The following is a 6,000-nucleotide window of genomic DNA, read 5'->3' as shown; positions in this document are numbered from 1 at the left end:
GAACCGACAGTAAACCAGCCAGCGAAGCCTCTTTTAACAGTGCTAATGATTCTCATATAATTTCGAAATCACGTGAAATACTCTTTTGACACAAAAACACATTTAAAATTATGTGCTTACCTGGGCACATCGGAATAGAAGGGAACGAATTTTCACACCTATGATTTCTGCATTAAAATCTTAGTTTAACATAGTATTTACGTCTAAAGAACTGACATTTTCATTATTTTGCAAAACCCTCTATCAGCAAATTTTTCTATATAAATAGTTATAATTCGAATTGCAATAACCTCTATCTGATCTTTAAACTAAAATTAAATGAATTAAAAGTAAAAAACTAGTTTTAGTATATTGCGTGAATATTTAAGACATGCGTGTGTACTTAAAATTATTAACACTTTTAAAAACAGCTGCCAAAACAGTTTTTTTGCTCTCCTGAAAAATTGAGTTTTTGCAGATAGAGGGTATTGAATATAAGCCCTCGATATTCTTTTTAAGGAATTAATAACTACATTTGCTTCTTCTAGTGAAGTTTGAAGTTTCTTGTTTTCTGCCTTAATCTTGTTAAGCTCTTTCTTCAAGTCAGATATTTCAGACCGGGCTTTGGGTTTTGTAATTACAAAGCTGGAAGCATGTTTTAGAAATAATAGCATTCACATACACATGAATTTATACTCATATGCATATGAATTATATACACTTACTCAGTTTGTGTTTCGCAGTCTTTAACACTGACTTCAATGCATTCAACTGGCGATATCAAATCCCACCCCTGAGCGTTAGTAATTTCATTTAAATCTGGCGTATTTGTATGCACGAAACCCACTCTATAACATTTAATAAATTCAGTTACATAAAATCTTATAAATATATAACTTACTCTGACTGTTCATAACTTAAGTCCACTGGAAGGGCTGGGAGGCAGTTGGAGCTCGTCGAGGCAAATAATGACTGAGGCAGTAGTTCGGCTGGGAGGCAGTTTGTACTCGTCGGAGCAAATAACGAAGGATGGTATGGTACGGCGTTCGGCATCAAATTCGCCCGTTTTGCCCCGTAAATAATGTCGGAATCAGCAAAGTGATCCGCACAAATTATGTCCCTAGCCCGAAATTGCACTCTGCACGCCTGGGTCCACAAGATCTTTCGCCTCTCGTCGGTCGGAATTCGGAAAAACGGACCCTTTCCCGTTTCTTCTTTCTTTGGACACAAGATGCACTTTCCCATGTTTCTTATTTTTAAACTTTTTCACAAATAATTCACAAATTCAGCTCACGTTAAAGAAAACAATCAGAATGTAAACAAGCTAGGTGAATTCGCCTTGTAAACAACTTTGTATTTGACATTTTAAGCCGTGAGGCGAATAAAAACATCTCAACAGCTGATCTAGTAACACCACCTTATATAAATTCGCCTTGATTACCATGATACAAAAAAGTTTCAATAAACAACTTTTGACGGATAATACAATTTTTTGAAGTTTCATAAATTGTGAGTATTCTCAACGGCCTTGCCACTTTGATAATATTAAAACAATAAATCGGAGTATTCTCTTTCCCACATTTATACCAATTTAATAATATTTCAAATCAAAAATCATTATCGGTGCTTGATAATTTTTTTACTTACATGGTTCGCACCTTTTTTTATTAAAAATATATAAAATGTGTAATGTTAAAGGAGACTTCATTGAAACTGTTCTTTTTATTTTATAATAAAAACCACGAGAGCATTATGTTGTTATTTTTCATTTTCTTATTTTGAATGCAATCTTGCGATTTAAAAATCAAATTCTAAAGAATGCTCTTTCCAAATAAATCTTTTTATAAGCGCCAATTCCATGTGAATAAATTGTTCTCATAACTTAACATGCAAAACAAAAACAAATTGGGAAAAATTATTTTTTGTTTTGCTTTATAATTTTTGGGAATATTTGTTCACATGAAATTCGTGATTCGTGATGAAATTCGTGAAAATTTACTTTTAAATTTCTCATCAGATTTTGCAAAAAATTAGGCTTTGTGGTTAGAGTATCACCATTAACTTCAACAAATTGCAAATTTAAAATTTCCAATGTATGCAAAAAACTTTAATTCGGCTTGCGCATAACGCCCTCCGATAAGCAATTAGCATAAGTATAATTTCAATCACTTTCTTCATCCGTTCTGAAACATAGATTCGTCAAGCCCATTTTGGAGATTATGCATTAATTTTCAGATTCATCATATTCGACATCTTTGAGTGGACTGATGAAATCTTCTGCTTGAAAAAAATATATTACTGCTCGTGATCAGGTAGCATGAATTTAATGAAATGTCATAATTTTATTAAAAGTCAAATGGTTAACAACCATGGTACAATAAAAACAGGTAGAAGCCAAATTGACATTAAACCTACAAAAGTCAAAGTTTTCGGGAGAGTAAAAATAAAAATGAGCGTGTGTAAGGAAAAATAAAAAATCCCATTTCACTGGTTGACGTTTTTAAGTAAATTTGAAGTTTAATTGTATTTATTTAGTTTCTTTAGTTAAACTTTGTTAATTTGTTTGTTGTTTTCTTTCTTTGATTTATGAGTTGCAGTGTTGTTGGACGGACTTTCCGGCATAAGGGTCATAGGAACAGCACTTGGCATCAAACGTGCCTTTTGTACCTCCCGGTGCATTTATTAAATCTGCTGCTTTAAAATGTTTAACGCACAGCAAGGTATTTCGCTGCAGCTCTACCCCACAGCTGCTTTCCCAACGCTTCTTACGCTAAGGACATTGAGGCACGTTAAAAAATTAGTGGCCTCTGATTTATATTTAACACCACATAAAAAAAAGGCTTCAGGTGCTGCATTTTTAACACATGCACTAAGTATAAGCCGCACAACACTACAAAAATTCAAATGTTAATTCAAATTTGTTTTTAACGAATATTCAAAAAAAAAAAACAAAAATCAAGCGACATGACATTTAAAGCGTAACGAAATATAGGAAATAAAAGAAAACCAAGTTGAAGTTTAAAGGTTTGGTTCTCATGAGAGCAATGTCATTTTGGCTTCTACCTGTATTTATGTGCCTTGGTTAACAACAACAACGAATGTCATTAAATGAAACTACCTTCTTTTTTGTATCATGTGAATTACTACAAAATTTTCTATTGCTTAAATACTTTTTGAAAACGAATATTTCAGGTAACAGCCTACCTTGTTCTTTTCAAAATATATTTCAAAGTTATTTTCAAAAAAGTATTTAAATTATTTATGAAGGTACGTCCATTCGAGTTTTATTTTCTTTTTGTTTTTTTAGAAACATTTAATCACGCCTACGCATTGCTTTCCTACATCTCTGTTAGCAGTCTAACACCAACTACATACATGTCATACATATGTAGCTAACTTATGGCGTTTTCTTCTCTACAAAAAATGTTGCCTTCTCGTTGCACTCTTCTTACTGTTTGTGCAAAGCGGACAATAAGAAGGTACAATTTTTCGGTAAAAAAGAAAACCGCATTAGAGTGAAAAGCTGCTAAGTCCATTTAGGAAATAGCTTCAGAGATGGGTGCGATATATCGAGACCATTAGCGCACACAAGGGGTTCAAATCCCCCCTAAAGCTAATAACCTCTAAAATCGTAAGAAATATATTTTATTATTTCTGTTGCCTGGAAAAGCCCTTTGCTTTTGCTGTGAATTTTACTGAAGAAATATACAAGCATTTATTTTTTCTTTAGAGCTGCCAACTGATTTAAGAAATGTTGATAGAAGAAAATTTCTTTTACATTTCTTGTGCGTCATTTTGTATGAATTTTTCGTATTTCTTGAGAGCTGGAAACAACCCTTATATATGTAGTTAAAAAGCTTTTTTTTGTTAAATAGTTACATATATACTCATTGGAAACTTATTTCCTGAGATGATTAAAAATAAAATTTTTTGACACAATTACTTACATTTATTGAGAACTTCATTGATATTCAGTTCAAGTACAATGCCTTTTGCTGTTTATAGTAAAAGTTGTGTGGGTTTTGTTGTTTTCGTTTTATTTGTTGTTATTTTTCTTTTCTCAGCAAATTTATGTTGCTTTTAGTGCTCGTTTAAGTACACAATACAAGCCCTTTGCTTTCATTCACTTTTCTTAACTCGACGAGATAGATTTTGATTTTCCTTTTGCTTAGCGCAATGGCTATTCAAATCTTTTTGCAATTTATCTTTCTTTCTGTTTATTTGCTTTTGTGCAAATATTGATATAGGTTGTATAGAAGAACTTAGTGTATTTTTTTTTTTTTTTAAGTAACTTTTGCCACAAATCAGTTCATCAATATTTGTTTAATCGAGAGCAACACTCAGATCGGTTGATCGTTATAATTGTTGTTGCTGTTGCTTTTGTTGGCGCGACGAAGAATGCTGCGCGATCTGCTTTGAATGAGAAATCAATTCAATTTAGTTTCATTTAGCGACATATTTTCACTTCACTGAATGCATATTCCTTTACTTTTTATCGGTGCTTTATTTTATCTTTTTGTTTTAAGTATAATTTCTTTGAATGGCGCGCCATGTCTGGCGCTATGTCGCACAAAATTTGCAAAAAAAAAAGAAAATAAATTCTATACATATATATATGTAAATATGTACATATATATATGTATATGTAAATATGTACATATATATATGTATGTATATATGCGAATGAACGGCGTTTTATTACGGTAGCGATCGCCACTCAGTCGCTGGGTTCAATTTATTTGAATTTCAAGCAAAGGTGCCCTTTTTACGCATTTCTATAAGAATTTCTTTTTTCTTAACTTTTGTTTTATGGCTTTCTTTTTATGATAATTGTACATACGGCATATTTAACCTCAATATTCCATAACAGCACTGTTTAAAAATGATTGAACTGAGTTTTAAAAAATCGCCGAACTTTAGAAATTGTTTTCTTTCATTACTATATTTTTAACAAAACACTTGTCTAAAGCAGGGATCACACGATTTGTACATTTGTACAGCTTTGTACATTTTCACAGTTACAGGCAGGTGTTGTTTAGAAGGTTGTTATTGAGCTGAACTAATTCTCGACAAAAACTTCTAGACAACACCACTCTGTGGCTGCCAAATGTGCAAATGTACAAATCGTGTGATGCCTGCTTAAATCGACATATTACAGCGCTTACTTTTTTAAACAGCAGTAATATTTATAAAAATTATACTTTTGAAATTTGTATGATTTTTTGCGAAACTCTGTGTGGATTGCTTTGCTCTCGGTGACGTAAAAATGCTTAATTTGGAAACTGTTAATCGACGACATTAATATTTTCTCCTAACAAGTGTCTGGTACGAATATGTATATGACTACGGTGAATTTAAAACAATTAATTCTGCTACATACGCGTACCACTAGATGGCCACTGTTCTGAACTACCGAACAAGTGTTGCCTGAGTGGGGTAAAGCGCCGACGTTGAGGAAAACAAACAAAAACACAATCCTCAGGCAGGAGTGTTATATCCCCGTTGATGTGGTGATTTGTGATCAAAAAAAATTAAGTGCTTATACTAATGATCTGGCCATTCGTAACTCTGTTAGATGCCGATGAGTGAAATTCTCTAGCGGACATTGAAAGATACATATTCATAATAGCATCAAAAATCCAGAAAATACGGGCTTTTAGAGTTTTACGATAAACTATAATATTTCATTCCGGTCCCTATCCAAGCTGGGAAAGAGTAGTACTATAACTCCTAAAAGCATTTAGAAAATATATAGGAGTTAAAGTAAATTGAGAAGGCTTGCAGAGAAGTGGTCGGTAAGGCATGGAGAGTATCCCATTGACATACGCATTGAACCTATTTATCAGATATAAGACCAATAACGTCTTCAAATCACATATGTGCACCTTAAATTATTTGAATTTGCAAGAAGTAGCGACAATTTGTGGCCATTTCTGTTACTTATGTTACTCCCTGCGTGCTATTGAGCTTCCGAAAATGTTAACAAATATGTATATAAAAAACTATAGAAAAAAATTAACC

Source organism: Rhagoletis pomonella, unplaced genomic scaffold, assembly GCF_013731165.1.
Source record: "Rhagoletis pomonella isolate Grant_MI unplaced genomic scaffold, Rhpom_1.0 Rhpom_scaffold_00007, whole genome shotgun sequence".
In the NCBI taxonomy this organism is placed as follows: domain Eukaryota; kingdom Metazoa; phylum Arthropoda; class Insecta; order Diptera; family Tephritidae; genus Rhagoletis; species Rhagoletis pomonella.
Note: the sequence above shows the minus strand (reverse complement) of the source record.